Consider the following 17,364-nt stretch of genomic DNA (forward strand, 5'->3'; position numbering starts at 1 on the left):
GAAAAAATAAAAATAAAAATACAGAGCAGAAAGACATAAGGGATGTTCCATGTGGCTGATTTCTTCCCGTAAAAAAACCCTGCTTCCATTATTTTCTGTATTCCCCTTTTTACAATCCCTTTATTTTAATTTGAGGGGCCGTGATCAAAAACACAGGGTAGCACCAAATGAGAGTGCTATTAATGAGTGGCATTTCCAGCGGTGCTGTTGATAATGAGCGAGCATTGTTTCCCTCCTTCATGCCCTTCAACATCCTCCACTCTTCCCTGCCTCTTGATAGATACAAATGAAAGGTAGAGCATACTGGGAAAAAAACATAGGCTGGATACACACTAAACTCCCACTTGTAGACTTTCTTCCAAAGTCTGTGCTTTGTGTTGTTGTTGATTCAGGTTTTGCGAACAGGAAGAAGTTTTGGGTGGCTGCAGTTGTCAGCAGATGCTCTTGGATCATCAGTTTCGGTCTGGATTAGGGATTCCTTATCGTGGCCAAAGTAAATCCAACATTCATCTGGTGGATTTCATTTTCAGGCAGAAATCCCCCAGATATCTGGCTTTATCTTGAAGCCATATAAATGACAAAAGTCATAGCTTTGAGGTCTAATGTTATCTGGAATCCACTCAAGTCAGTGCAGTCAAGGGCTGGGAGGGTAAATCTCTCCTTGGAAGTGATTAAACCATGGATGTATAAAGAGAACTGGATACAGCGTTGGAGGCGGGCTTCCGTTCATTCCTATGAGAGTTGCTCAGAGGCACATAAAGCCAAAATGGCTTGATTGACGAGTGATAAAGTACCACGATTTTCCAGCGATCTTTCGCATCCATTGGGCCCATAGAGCTGGCGCAGTAGCGTTTCCTTTAAAGGTCCCATATCGTGCTCATTTTCAGGTTCATACTTGTATTTTGTGTTTCTACTACAACATGTTTACATGCTGTGAAGTTAAAAATAAACCTTTATTTTCCTCGTACTGTCTGCCTGAATATACCTGTATTTACCCTCTGCCTGAAACGCTCCATTTTAGTGCATTTCAACGGAATTGCAACGGATTTGCATCGCTAGGCACAGTTTGGGTTCATGTTTGCTTCCTGTCAGTTGATGTTATTCATATACACTGCAACAGGAAATAAACTTGGACACATTTAGAATGTTTACATTGAAAACCGTGTAATGGTCTATATATTGTATATTTGTGACATCACAAGTAGACAGAAATCCTAACGGCTTGTTTCAAACGCACAATTATACGGGTTGTGTGTATTTCTCCGTATATTGAGTGTTTTGATAGTTTAACAGTATTTATCCAGCACTTAAACCTGCTTTATCATATAAAAGACATGAAAATCTAACTTTTTACAATATGGGACCTTTAACTCCGCCTCCCAGCCCTCGCTCCAGCCTCAGTCTGGGTCTCATTCACATGAACTGAGGAAGGAGGAATAACTCCGTATTCGGTTATTAGTACATTTTATAACTTTTAGGGCCTAATGATTTAAATAAGGGCTATTTAAGTGTTCGTACTGATAAGTTGATTTTCCTCCAAAAAAAATATTGCTGACTTACAGATGTCTCTTTCCCAATGTAAGTCTTTGGGCAAAAGCCTTTTTTTGGGCCCAAATGGCATCACGAGACGGATACAGAAGTTGTAATTCCACCGTTTGGCCACTCCAGAAATTTGCTTCAAACCTGGCACTCTTACTGGGGGCTTGGATTAAATAGCACTTACCCCTCCCTCATTACCTGCAGCAGACATGTGCCTTAGCAAACTGCTTTAATAGAGCTGCTCATTGGCAGCAACAGTGATGTAATCAATGAGATATATGCAGGTATACGCTATTGACCCAATGATCAACATCTGCTTCTTGTGTTCACGCATACGTGCATGTCGGGTGAAGAATTACACATTAGAGCCTGACCAATCCTGGGTTTTCCAGGCTGATACTGACATTGATATTTGAAAGGTACAAACCTTTTATTGTAGGAGAGTAGACAGTGGAGAGACGATGAGCAATGAGGGGGGAGTGAGGTGAGAGATGGGGAACAACACATCCCCATTGGACATGAAGCGGGGACGTTGCGATTCATCCTCGTCACCTTAACCACATGGCCACTGAAGCACCCCGATATTTAAATTTGGGGGCGGTATTGGACCAGGCGGTAGAGCGAGTTGTCCATTATCCTCAGGGTTGCCAGTTCCATCCCCGCCTCCTTCTGTTCACACACCAAACTGTCCTTGAGGAAGACAATGGGTGAATCAGAGGCAAATTATGTAGCACTTTGTCCGTTAGGGTGGAAACCTGCTACATAAACACAGTCCATTTAACTTTTTTTTTTTTTTCCTTTTATGAATAAGATATGTACTGTTAAGTAATGGTACAGTTAAAAAATAGACTTCTCAGTGCTCTCTGATGGGCAAACTATGCGCTGTATCTAAATATTTCATCCACGTCTGTGACATTTCTATATATTAGTTTCTTGTTAGTTATCTGCCGGCATCCACGTCAATACAAATTTATCTGCAATAAGTTAATGTCGAACAATATTTCAACCCGGTCAATTTATCAGTCTAGTTTATACACATTCCTGACAACTTCAGAGGGCAACATTGCAAATGTGTAGTACATGCAAGCCAGAAGAAGAAGAAGAACACATATTTCTCCACATATACGCAAATGAGGAAAGGGATGCATTATTTGTTAGGCCTCAATTATAACGTATCCTCATACAATGGTTTGTATGATATCTTAAGAAAAGTTATTCTCATATTTTTCATGCGTATTCCTATGAATGTCCAACAACATGTAACCCACGTGTCAATTTCTGCTCCAATCTTTTCAGAATAAACTTCCTTTTTCACTTGGTTAGGTTATGGCAACAAAACTACTTAGTTAGGTTAAGGAAAATATTGTGAAGTGGCGTAACATAAATATGGAAATTACGGTACAAAAACTATTTATTTAGTAGGGCTGGGTATCGCTACTCAATACCTTTTTAAGGTATCGACCGAAATAACCCAGTACCAAGTATTATCAAACCTTCTCCAGTCAAACGATACTTGCAATCAATCCTTTTTTGTGCCCAGATCTGAAAAAAAAGATTGCTCACAACCAATCACCGCAAGGGTTTTTCGATTTAATGCAACGTGGAATTGGCCTACAGCAGCTAAAACCCATACAGCTGGGATTGCCTTGCTGCACATGGCTCTAAAAACAGAAGTGTCTGAGCCAGCAGCTAGGAGCTAACGGTGCTAACAGCGTAAACAGCACTAACAACATTAACAGCGCTGAAAGCAAATATTTTTAACCTGGGGCGGACGTTGGGCGTCATACCATTGATGGTAGGGGGATGGGGTTGTCAGCGGTAACTGCTGTACTGTGCAGTGCAGCGCCGATTAGCTCACACACATACACACACATACACACACACACAGAGCTCCCATTCACATGATGGATATTGAATGAAGTACCCTGTTATCACTTTAAGGGTACTGGCATGGTAATTGTTTAAACAATACCCAGCCCTTTTAGTTAGGTTTAGGAAAAGATCGTGTTTTGGGTTAAAATAACTCGGGAAGTGTCGTAACTTAAGTACGGAAGTTACGCGACAAATAAATTAAAGTTGACTTCTGGTGTCACCTGGGGTACAAACACCGGTCTCCTGGCCGAAAGTCTGGTGTTTTTTGACCCACCCATCCACAACAACGTCTTCCCTACTATTATTAGAATTAGAAATACGATTTTAACAGCCTGATTATACACATTGTGTTTTGCTGAGAAACATAGAATACAAATATAAGTGGATCTGTTTTGATTGCGTGCACCACAGGTGCGCTCTACTGAGCATGCTCCACTCTACAAGCCTTATTTAACTATATACATTTAGGTGTATTTACTACAAAAAAATGTTTTAACTGACTCTCAGCAACACCTCAGACAGCGACACTGCTGACAGAGCAGATGAATAGGAAAGCTCTTGTACAAAATTAACCCAGAGCTAATGTGCCAAAGCTGAAAACATCATGAAAGCCACTGGTGAAATAAATAATGTTTTCCCTCTGCCAATGTCCATTAACTCCGAGCATGCTGCGAGCCGTCCACTTCATGTCACGTTAATTATCACCTGGATGACAACACTCGCACCCTCTGGCATTCTGCCCCTGCAGATCTCCCCCTCCCCCCTCCTCCTCCACCAGACACAGGCTTTTAGCAAATATGGATTTCATTACATATAATCATCACCTTACATTTAATTACATTTCAATAATTAAATTACTGCTCTTTGCACATCAGACACTGTTAACTGGTGTTACTTTTGGTCATGATAACAATGCCAAAGACGGAACAAAGCATAACATTCAGGACAACTTAACAATATTAAGGATGTCTACAGTTTTAACCAATTTTGACATTTAGAATGGAAAATAAGGGTAGTTTAAACACAGAAAAAAACAACAACAACTGTAACAGCCATCAGATCAGTTGAGTGTTTTTCTACTTTTGTGACAAATTGGTACAATTAGTTTTTCTACATAACACATGTAAAGTTCTATGTCACACAATTTAACAAAATGTAATTTGGTTTCCAGTTGTGCAAATAACACTGTCATGAAAAAAGCTGTTTGAGGGTCCTGACATTAATAACAGCATTATTCATTAACAACTACTGTTATTGACAGGCAGCATTGTTAGCTCAGCCCCGTATCAATTGATCTCTACCATTGTTAAGACCATATACTTATGTAGACACCAGATGGGAAACAATGTTGTCATTTAATGATTTGGTGAAACAAGAAAGAGTCATTTTTTGTGTTTGTACACCACTTTTATAACATCCACCTAGGGCTGTCAATCGATTCAAATATTTTAATCGCGATTAATCGCATGATTGTCCATAGTTAATCACTATTAATCACAAAATAATCACACATTTTTTATCCGTTCAAAATGTACCTTAAAGGGAGATTTTGTCAAGTATTTAATACTCTTATCAACGTGGGAGTGGGCAAATATGTTTCTTTTATGCAAATGTATGTATATATTTATTATTGGAAATCAAATAATAACACAAAACAATTATAAATATTGTCCAGAAACCCTCACAGGTACTGCATTTAGCATACAAATAATATGTTCAAATCACATGGCAAACTCAAACCCAACAGGCAACAACAGCTGTCAGTGTGTCAGTGTGCTGACTTGACTATGACTGCATGTGATTATCATAAAGTGGACATGACAGTAAAGGGGAGACTAATGGGTACCTATAGAACACATTCCCTAGGCAAAATTTTGCTTAAGAGCGTTATTTAGCATCTTTCGCGATAACCTAGTATGACGTGGTTGGTAGGTTTTCTAGTTTCATATGATACCAGTGTCTTCACTCTAGCTTTAAAAAGCCAGGTATAAACTCCGAAAGGTTGACTGTGTTAATGCGTTACTGAAACGAGTGGCGTTAAAACAAATTTGCGTTAAGGCGTTGTTATCGCATTTACTTTGACAGCCCTACATCCAACCTAACTCTCGTTTTCCCAAACAACTTTTTTTTACACATTTTCAGAATGAACACACCGAGAGCACTTTTTTTGCATTTTTCACACGTCCATATATTTTTATCAAAATGTTGTTTTTAGTCATGAGTACCGTACTTTCACACAACGCAAATATGAGCTTTTACAGCACGAATAAAGGCATCAACCAATCACGTTGTGTGGAACGGACACATTGAAAAAGTGCACTATAGTGTACAACCACAGAGGCCAAGGTAACGCGTACCAGATCCACTCCTTCCGTTCTTACCTTTCACAATAAAAGCCCTAGACAACATACACTGTGTAACTGTCTACCAGAGGGAACTCAATTTCGCTCATAGCATTTTGCGAAAAGGAAACTCAATGAAAAAGCTTACAGTAGTTTACACTATATAACAACTTACCTTAGACAGACTGCCAGACACTGCTCTGGGTCAATAGGATCCCAGTAGTTGGACCTCTGCCTGCACAAATCTATTCAAAACTTATACTGAGAAAGTGTGCAACTGTTGCAAAATCGCATCGCTGCCGATATGAATAGTTTTCAAGCAAAATATTCCCAGGAGAGTATTTTGCATTTTTGTGTCATTTATTCGTCATGCCCCCGGTGTGTAAAGGCCTTGAGTTATTTCAAAGGACAGATTTCATTCTTATAGAATATTGGTTGGTGAGTGTTCAACCTTTGCTTCATTTGGGCTAAACTGCCACATATAACTTAAGTGTCACATTTAGATTACATTTAAAAGTTTCCAATTGTGTTTTCGAAGTAGATATTCAAATTTTCACTATAATCAGCCTACAAAATGATTTGTTGTTGTATTTGGAAGAAAATGTTCTTGTCATCACCACGTTGGATGGATCTCTTAAAGAAAGACTTTTTCAAACATCCATTATGTTGTCAACCGTTACCAAATCGTTTTTCTATTTTCCCTGCAAAGTTGCAGTGTCTGACAATAGAAGGCATGATTATACATTTGACTACACATAAGAACATTGCAGACACAAGAAAGTCAGTCAACCCCCTCTTGGCTAAGTTAAGAATTTTGGAGTCGCATTTTTTTTTCCCCTCTCTGACAGCAATAATTTCATCATCCATCCATCCATTCATACATTAATGCTTCCAACATATCCTCTTTTCCTAATCTTTTACTTTGATTCACGCTGCTTTCATGCAACACTGATGAATGCCAACGCTTGGAACTCCTCCATAAATACCATTTGTTCTGCTGACGCTCCCTGTCTACCTCTGCTACTGGCAATTGATTTACATGAGAGATAAGCGCGGTGGCTTCACTGCAAGACAAGAGGAAATGAAGAGGAAATATTGCGACGCTCCTCGGAGACCTGCTGTCCTCCCAAAAGGTTGTGGAATTTGATGAAATTTACAGTCAAAGAGCTGGAAGAGCAGGCGATATATATCTTCTGTAGTTTGAGGTGGAAGTAGATGATAATAGGGTGGAGGAGGAGGAGGAGGTAGGACAAGGGAAAGAATGACTAGACAGCAGAGGGAAACATGTGGAGGACACTATGTTACGTGGTTGAGCAGCAATGCCTAAAATAGTATTGAGGCTGTTTGGCTGGGGCTCCGGGTTCTCGGGGGGATTTCTTCAGTGCACATCCAGAGTTAAAACAATGCTGCCAGCCAGCAGCAGCACAAAGAAAAGTGATTCTCAGTGTTGTTGTTGTTGTTTACCGGCTGCTATAAGGATGAGCAAACATTGAAATTCATAAGAATATCACAAGGTAAAGGTGATGTGTGTGAGTGGAATTGTGCTTACAGAGCCACCATGCAGAACATAACCTGAACTCCCACTAAGGCTTTGGATTTGCATTTAACGGAAAAGCAGAATCTGATTTCAAATGTTTGTAAGACGTTGTATCTACCAGAAGACTGACTGGAAAAGCTGACTGTGAGGAATCCTGAAGAACATGGCAACCATAGCTCTCTGAAATATAATTTATGTGTGTGGGCAGTGGTGACATCACCTTACAGGATTTCTGGGTACTCAAATCCTCAATTTTTTTTTTGCTAAACCCTTCCCCCAAACCCTGTCCAATTATAGCTTTGCAACTATAAGGCCTGTCAAATGTTGGATTTCTCGCAAGCGGCAACCTCCGGTTCTGAAAAGTGAGGCCAATGCTAAAGTGCCTTAAACTTGCATTCTTTCTAATGGCCAGCAGGGGGCAACTCCTCTGGTTGCAAAAATAAATCAGATTGTATAGAAGTCTATGAGAAAATTACCCTACTTCTCACTTGATTTATTACCTCAGTAAACATGAGTTTATGGTCTCAATCGTTAGTTTCAAGTCTTTTTGAATACAGAATTATGTTCATTTAGTAAATTATGGTCCCATTTAGAGTCAAATAGACCATAATGCAGGGGATGCTTTAGGGCGTGGCTACCTTGCGATTGACAGGTCTCTACCACGGCGTTGTCCGGTCTGGATGTTGTCCGTGTTTTTGTCTTACAACTTTAACCCTTTCACAGTGAGTTTTCAGTTCATGAAAGTTAATTGTAACATATTTGGTGGCCTAAAAATGTCTTACTCAGCATCAAGTGGTACTTAGCTCTACCCTCTCCTGTGCAAAAAAACAAAACAAAGATGGTGACGGACAAAAACTAAGATGGCAACGGCCAAAATGCCAACAACAAACAAACCAATGGGTGACATCATGGAGACAACGGCCACTTCTTATGAGCAGTCTAGGATTTCTCCACACGCTGAAGCGATGTGTATGGAGCTGTATTAACAGAGAAACTCAGCATTTATGGAATTTTGAGTTTGGTGGGTCTTCTCCTATTCCCTTTTGTCTTTAACCCAAAACACAAGAGCAATGGTGCAAGGAATGACTATAACAGAGTTTTTGTCTGCTTAAGATGCAGTAGCATGCCCGGCAAGGAATCTTTGTATATATGTGTGTGTGTGTGTGTGTATGCGTGTGCGTGTGCGTGTGCGTGTGTGTGTGCATGTGCATGTGTGTATGTGTGTGTGTGTGAGTTGCATATATCACGAAAAATATAATCCAATCTACAGATTCATACTTGACAGGTGTATTGCTGGGGACCCAAGGACGTGCAGCATCGAAGTTGGTGCAATTTGGATTCAGTATTAATACATTTTTAATAAATAACCAATAGTGCTCTATGCAGCACTGAATACGGGGCTCCGGGCGTCTGCGGACTGGTTTGTGCATGTCGTCTGTAGTTGCAAGCAGCTCTTCCAAGGGCCAGCCCGCTCCGAACGGAAACGCATTCCGAAAGGCCACGCCCTGAATGGCCGCTCTCTGAATAGCCATGCCCCAAACGGTCACTGCACTAGTACCTATAACACTAGGATTAATCAGCTCTACACAGCAATATAAGAACAATGCTTCTTATGTCCTCTATGTGGACAATACATGTGAGAATGATGGCTTTTTGCCTGGGACATGCAGCTTTAGCCTCAGGCTTTTAGCACAATATTATACTGTCATCAAGTGCATATTTAAGGCTGAATTCACACCAGAGCAGCGAGGAAGTGTGGCCTGCGGCGAGCTGCCATGCAATATCTGTGAAAAGCTGCAGTGGCTGTTCCCAAGCCAAGCAAGCTGCGGCCATTTGATTTTGCGGCGAAGTGCAGCCAAACAAAACTTGGGAGAAGTTTAACTTTCAATGTCTAATTGCGGCCAGAGAGGACCCGCAGCCAATCAGTAACCAGAGTCCCGTAACTCCTGTGACATGTTGACTTATACTACAAAGAATTTCTTCCACGTGAATACACCTCTCGGCCACAGAAAAATTTAAATATTGCGACGAGCCAGATGTGTAATCTCCACATCTCATTACCATATTAGAGTTATCATCTACAGATATTTCTATGTGTGCTATACATCCATACATCTCTTCAACTATTCATGTATTCAATTTTAACTCTTATATCAGTAACCCCATCCTCGATCTATCCTTTAATCCATCTGTTCATTGTATATACAGTATGTCTCCTTTTTATTAATCCATCCCCCCTGCTCCTATATCCTTTATGCAAGCTCCTCTGTGCACATAAGCAAGCAGAAGTCCTGGGATCATCTCACTTGAATACATCACCACATTCTGTGTATGCGTTCTCACATGCATTAGACCCATTTGTATAAGTGTGTGTGTGTGTGCGTGTGTGTGCGTGTGTGTGTGTGTGCGCGTGTGTGTTTGTGTGTGAGAGAGACAGTGAGCATGCATTTAGATGCATTTGCGGATGTTTGCTTGCGTGTACTCGGTTGTACCACTTGTGTGCGTTCCAGAGAGAGAAAGGCATGTGTGCGTAGGTGGATCGGACGGGCATCTGAAGATTAATGAAAGAAATAAAAAAAGTCTTTCTCCTGGACAAATAGACATTGTAAACAAACAAAGGATTGTCAATTTATGTTAGAAAGGCATTCGGAAAACGGCCCCGGAGGACATTAGAGCTGCTCTAGTAAACATAATAATCTCTTCTTACTTCCTAGTTTTTTTTTTTCCTGCTCTCCACTCTTTACTCATTCCTTGAATAGATAAACTCTGCTTTGGAGCTGTTGCATTCATGCAAATCACTTAAACAGAAATTGCTTGTTAACAGTGTCACCTGTGGCTGTTAAGTCAACGACAGTCAGCGTCCCGCTGCTCACGCTTGTGCTCGTACTATGAAGACACGAACGAGCAAGGGGTCAAAACAGTGAGGCGACACACACGAGACTGAACGTGATTGACACGCATCATAATGATTAACGTTAGCAACATTAGCCAGCTAAAACCACAATATCACTATACTGTATATTTCACATTAGGGGTGTAACGATATGATACGTATCACTTTCCATGGTTCTGATAAGATTCAAGGACAATATTTGGCTCATCTTGAGCGATACGATACAATACGATACGTACGATACGATACGATAAGATACAATACGATACGATACGATACGATATGATACGATTCAATGACTTGAAATCGACATGGTAACTTTTTTTGCCAAGAATTCAATCAGTGTGACTGTGAAATAAATAGCAGGATACTGGACTGTGCGGGTAAGGATTCCTCTTTTTCTTCTTGGAAGGGAATCGGGGATAAATTAATTATGGATATAAACAAATAAACACAACGATTAATGTCAGATACCTACAGGACCCGCTGCCCCAGTTCTCAAGATACAAGGCAGTGCGATATTTAACAAAAAATAAAATAAAAACACTTCTATTCGAGTTAAATAAACAGTGGTTTAACTTGCCACTTCTTTTGTCATCTTCAAAGGAAAAGGTAGAGCAATAATATTTAACAAAAAATAAAGTGCATGGCGTCTCAGTAGATGCGTGGAAAGATTGGTCGGGTTGCAGTTGTATTTGATCCGGCCTTTGCATATTCTGCACAGCGAGCATTTTCTCAAGGACATCTCCCTTTTTGCAAAAGCCAAAATGTTTCCACACGCTGGACCTCAAACGCGGCTTGAAAATCTCTCGCTCGTCTGGCTCTTTGTTGTGATCACATTCCTGTTTTTTTCAAGATGGGCTTCACTAGATGTAAGTTTTTCTCCTATGCTTCTGTGGAGTTTGTGCTGGTTGTTTGTTGGCGTTAGAGGACTCAATTTCTAACCAAACGTTAGCTATGGTTGCACACTGTTAACCCTGTAAGTGGAGTTGAAATTAAAGGCACTCGCGAGCGTGCATGACGTCACATTTGTTGGCTTTTCACAGAAAAACAGGCCCGGGTTCTTCACATTAAAAGCAGTCAACAGGCTGATAGAAGAAACCCAGAAAGTCGCAGAAGGTCTCATTTTTTTGGGTTAGGTTAAGACCTGTTCACACATTGGGAATAAAAAAACAATTAAAACACGTTTATATGTGTGAAAACGTACATACAGTCCCTTTAAAAGTGTTTCCGTATTTTGGTGTATCTCAGGAAACCAGTTCAACCAGTACTGCCACTTTAAATGAAACTAAATCATACAGAGAAAACAGAACTTTGGTCTGCAAGTGGACACATTTTAAAAGAACATACAAGTAATACAAGAACAAGGGTATAACAAGGACATCACAAGGATAAAATGAATAAAACTGTGATGAGTGAACCCTGTCACTCAGTGTCTCCGGCCATTGTTCCGTAAAAAAACAGCTTGATTCCCTCCGCGGCTGCATGCGCTGATCCCCCCTTTGCACTCTGGATAAAAATAAAGGTCACGCAAAACTATTAGACTTTATCTTCATTAAAATATTATCATGCAAGACTTCATGTGACATTTCCACACAGTGAGCAACCCGTTGTGCTGTGGGTATTTGTGTGTCTGCCCTGGAGACCTGTACCACGACTCACAGCTGATAAACTATTTATTTTGCTCCAGTAAGTAAGTGAGCCGTATGGGGACACAAGCTTTTTTGTTCCACTGTGTACTATGCAGCATTAATCTTCATGCTGATATTTGCTGCACTGCTGTCTAACTGTTCTTCGATTTTCTTTAAAATAATTTAAAAACAAAAGAAAATGTCTTTATCTGATGTATGTTCTGGAAAATGTTATGCATTATAACCCCAGAATCAGTGGCCGAACAATTACTATACAACAATGTCAAAATTCTCCTGTTATAAATGGGGCTGGGACGGTGTCTGTATTTGTGCCGAACCATCACGGTACGCAGGTCACGGTCCAGTAGTATGAAGATGCACACGATGTGGAACCAAAGTTCACAAGTGCGAGTTCTGCCCAAGAAACTTTCACCTGTACGCCGTTAGCAACAGGTGCTGAGGTTAGCACAACAAGCTGATTGGCCTGTGAATCATCACACCAAGGCGAGCGCAAATGAAACGCCAAAGACGAAACAAAGTCAAAGCACTAGACATGACGTATACCTAATTTTCCATGGATAACGAAAACCATGACCTTCACTTACCTTATCTTAATTAAAGTCTTCACCTAACTTTGACTTTTAAAGTGTTTTAGTTTGTTAAATCTAACCACACATGGGATACAGGACACAAACCAGTGTCTCCGATGGCGTTGCCAGTGAACCTAACCCTGGTATTGCATTTCCCCAACAATATATTCAAACAATTTAGTGGCACATGGTAAATAATATTTAGGAGACAGGGTTGCAAAAAAAAGTGAAGTAGAAATGGCATACAGTAACACTTTATATGGTAAGTTGATAATTAATCAAACTTAGTTTGTAATTTTGTTTACTGTTAACAAACAGTTATTAGTAATGCTATAATTGATATTTAGTTTATTGTTGCACACATTATAACATTTTATATATTATATTATAAGTATTTGTTAATGATTACCAAATTTTTTTTTAAGAAATCATTTGTAAAACATCTATAAACAGCACATAGAAATATGGACCGGATATTTGTAACACTTTGTTAATGGTTAATAATTAATTTGTAAACTATCTATAAACATTATATGGATGCTATTATAAAGTTGCAACTGATGATTGTAATACCTTGTTAAATGGTTAATAGATACTTGGTAAAGCATCTATAAATATTATTTAGATAGATAGGTAATACTTAGTCAATGGTTAATAATTGCTTTCTGGTCCATCTGTCTATGTAATGTTTAAATACTTATAATATAGTATATACATTTTTATAATGTGTGCAACAATAAACTGTTAATAGAGAGTCTACTAATGTATTCAGATTGCAATTGTTATTATCTCTTCTCAGCTATGATACAATATATAATTTATGAAGTAATCATTTCATATTACACAAACTAATGATTCAATAACAGAGATTATATCAATACTAATAATTAGTAAAACATTATTAATTATCAATGTATTGGTTGGTAACAGTAAAATAGCATCACTAAGTTTAATTAACTACCAATTTACCATTTATAAATGATGGTTATTATAAAGTGTCACCGAAATAATCAAGTAAAGCACACTTTACATTTATACTCAAGTACAATACTTGACTACTTTGTTATTTCCATATCTGTCCACAATGTGCATATAGCTATAACACCATGGGTATAAACCCACACCAAATTAACCATAAACACATCCTGATGAAATGCATTGTTTTGCTCTGACCGTTCAGCCGCTCTCCTCTGTAGATCAGTTCTTCTATGATGGCACCATGGTGGCATCCAAAACATCACACACAGTTGGATCTCCGTGTTCTATTAAAGAACGCCCACGCCTTGCTTCTAAAGTTGTGAAACGGACACTTCGGTACCCAACAATAAACAATTGTCTATCTGTTCTTTTCTCTTTAAAAATAAAAAAACATTCCGTCTTTTCCATTTCCCTGGCTCAGTCTGCTCAGTGTGTTTGTGCATGCATGCATGTTCAGGTCCCTCAAGCAGAAGATTAAAAAAATACAAATACAGCGTCTTCATTCATGCCTATAAAGCTCTGTGTTCCTATGTGAATAAACAAAAAAAACACACACATACACACACTCCTTGTCCTTATAAGTGCTGGGTTTTGAGCTCTTATTAGCGGCGTAACACACACACACACACACGCAGTAACAAAGCTATTGTGTCCTCTCCTTTGCTTCGTGACTGATTCGAGGACCACAGCATAAATAAGAAACCATTTCATTACACATGTATGAATGAGGGAAGCCTACAGAGATCGTGAAACATTACTGCCTCATGAACAAGTAAATAACTTGAACAAAACAATATCATCAAAAAAGTTTAGTCAGAAATAACATTCCCTGCGTTATGCATTACGTTGTATTCCATGTGAGTTCACATGACTTGCGATATGGGTCTGGTGACTTGTGCCCCCAAAGGATATTTTGCTCGAGTGGTGTACGCACGTGTTTTTGGTCTTAACCTGAATTTTTATTTTCTTTTGAATGTTGTTGAGATTCCCAGTTGTAATTGCACTCTATTTGTGCTTTATCCAAATTGGTGCGTGCCTGTGTGCTCGAGTGCTCAGTGCCAGGACATGCAGTGCAGACCGGTCCCACGCTTCATATTCAATTCAACAACTTTTATGTAAAATGCTCATATGAAAGTCAAAGTGTGGTGTTTATGTAAGAGTCAACAGGCGTTTAAGGGGCTGCAGTGTGTTCTTGTGGGCACTGAGACATGGCACAGCTTGGCATTTGGCATTTCCTCGGGCTTCACATGGAGATTTTGTTTGCTCTTTGTGTCCCTGAAACACCCTCTTTGTTTGCTACTGTTTATCGTACGCTTCACTTCCTGTTGTGAAGCTGGGACCGAGCCAGGGCAACAATGGTAAACTGAATCATTTGCGTCGATGTCAAATGTCGTTTTGAAGGTTTTTTGAGGCGCAGATTAAAAACACACATATACTATGCATGCATGTGCCTGCAGACATGCAAACACATCCAAAGTGTATTTGCTGTCTGGTGGAGATACGGAAGTACAGGTGACTGCATTTGGCCAAACACATTTATTTGCTCTGCCTCAGAATGTTGTCTTTTAAAGTTTTACTTAACCCCTTAAAACTCTGTTATTCTGTGTTTCAGAGGTTGCAGCGGGTTCAGTTTTTAAACTAGAGTGAAGATACTGATTTCATGTGAAACTATAAAACCTAAGGAATCCATTGGTACTTTGGAACCCTGTCATACTAGCTTGCCAGAAGAATGCTAAATAACGCTATGAAGTTACGCTAATTTTTTGCGAGGAAAATCTAACATGGCCATTTCCAAAGGGGTCCCTTGACGTCTGATCTCAAGATATGTGAATGACAATTGGTTCTATGGGTACCCACGAGTCTCTCCTTTCCAGAAATGCCCACATTACATGCAGTTTTGGGCAAAAAACATGCAGTACAAATGTTTTTGCCTATACTAAAATGGTGTAATTGAATATTTCTGCATACTGGGGTCCCTAAACAGTCTTGGAATTACATAAATAAGGTATGACTGTAAAGCTGAGACTCTTGTGGATCCAATGAGCCCATTTGTATTCATGTATAATGATGTTAGTCCCCATAGTAGCCATTTCATTATAGTGAGACCATTTTTTGTAATTTGACTTCACCTGTGGTGACCTCTAGGATAATCACAGCCTCATGAAACTTTAGATCCACAAACTAAAGACCTAGAGCATTCAGAGGATGGATGGCTTTCCTAGGTTACAATTGACAATAAGGGGGTTTCTGAGCAGTTTCCACAACACAAGCGCTCGCCATCCAATCGCCGAAAAATGCAATTATTGCAAAAAATCTCCAAAACTCAGCATGGCTTTTTCTAAGGTGTTCCTCGAGGTTTTGGTCTCTTAATATGGTATTTTGTTGGGATTATTGATTCTTGAGTGGTAAAAAATGGTTAAATTTAGCAAAAAATCACTCTCCAAATTAATTAATTTAGTTATTAATTAATTTCTATTTTGTATTAATGACAAGAGCAACTTCCCAGCTTTCAGATGATGTACACCACTTCTATGTGACATCTACTGTTGACCTTTTATATACCCCTTAACATCCCCTTTCCCCAACCCCTTCCCCTCTAAAAAAGAGGGTGGAATAGTAAGGGGTTTTATTTTTATTTTTTTACCAGGCTGGTAAGGTAAGAACGTGGGAGCCAGGTGCACAAATACATTTGGTAACATTGGAATGAACTGCACAAAAAAGTGAATTAAAACACAGGAAAATGTACTTAGACAAATCCCACATGTGAATGTGTGCAGAGGAAATGTTTTTGTCAAATTAACATGAAAACAGGAATGTTAAAATGAGTACCCAGTGGTGGGTTTTTAGTGCAGCTGCTGCTGTGAATTTGACTGGTATCTGTTTTGCCTTGGGAGGCTCCACATCTGCAGGGGGTGCTTGTAAAAGCAAACATCAGAAAGCAGGGCATAATCAGACCAGGAAAGTGTAAATTCTGAGAAAATCAATGAGGAATGATGTGGGAGTTGCGTGTCTTGACAAGCAAATAATTTCTAAAAAAGTCCAGCTCATCAGCTAGTGAACTAAAATAGCAAACTTATATGTCTATGAGCTGCAAGCAGTACTACCACAGTACAGAGTAACTGTTCCTTTCTTAGAATATTTCACCTGCATTATTTTTGGAGGAAAAGGTATCCATTATTTCAAAATAAAATAGCAAAAGAATGTCAGAAAATATATTTAAAAAAAATACATATATGTGGCAGAATGTATTATTATTTTATTTTTTTTCCGATCTAATTGATCATCTGATTTGTATTATGAATGTATAATGAAAATAACGATGAGTCGTTTCTGACCCCCAGGTTTGGAACCTCGATGAATGAATGGAAGTACTTCATTACTGAGGGAACAAGTTGACATGCAGCTCATCTTACACCAAGTAAGTCTGACAGTAAAGTGAATTTTACACAAGCTCTTCCAGCGACACAAAATCTACATACAGTACACATCTTTATTCTGTGATCAGCAACCAAATAACTATTTTTGAGACACAATCTAACCACAGTGGATGCAGGCAGCTGCTCCACCCCTCAATCTGACTTGAATCAATGACAACTGCCATCTCCAAAAGCAGGAGTACGCATCTCTAATAAGCTGCTCATGTGAGTGTAGAAAACAAGACTTAAGGCCCTGATCAGACAGAGTGCGTTTTTACCAACCATAATTGCCATGATCTGAACACAAAACAGCAGGCCTGGAGGCAAATCAGTGAGGTAATTGAGATTTCAGGTAAGTTGTTTTCATTCATTTAAAGCTGCATTATAAATTATTTGGTAGTGCTCAATTCATGGTTTCTGTTAAGCTAACTTTAGCACTCATTTGGTTATTGGCTAGCAACATTTAAAAAAAAAAAAAGGTGCAGCAAACTGTAAAAAAATGCTCTGTCTGATCGGGCTACAAAAAGGCAGTGCGGTGTGCCTCATGTTTTCCACCTGCAAAACAC

The 17,364-nt window shown here is 39.3% G+C and overlaps 1 long non-coding RNA gene across 1 annotated transcript in view; it reads left to right on the top strand.

Moving 5' to 3' along the window:
- The window catches only part of LOC119474808, a 408,694-nt gene extending 391,890 nt beyond the window's left edge, over positions 1-16,804 (top strand). Inside the window, exon 4 of the long non-coding RNA XR_005203668.1 lies at positions 16,724-16,804. This is a non-coding gene — a long non-coding RNA (uncharacterized LOC119474808). The remainder of the gene's footprint in view (positions 1-16,723) is intronic.
- The last annotated feature ends 560 nt before the right edge of the window (positions 16,805-17,364 follow it).

Source organism: Sebastes umbrosus, chromosome 16 (assembly GCF_015220745.1).
Source record: "Sebastes umbrosus isolate fSebUmb1 chromosome 16, fSebUmb1.pri, whole genome shotgun sequence".
Classification (NCBI taxonomy): domain Eukaryota; kingdom Metazoa; phylum Chordata; class Actinopteri; order Perciformes; family Sebastidae; genus Sebastes; species Sebastes umbrosus.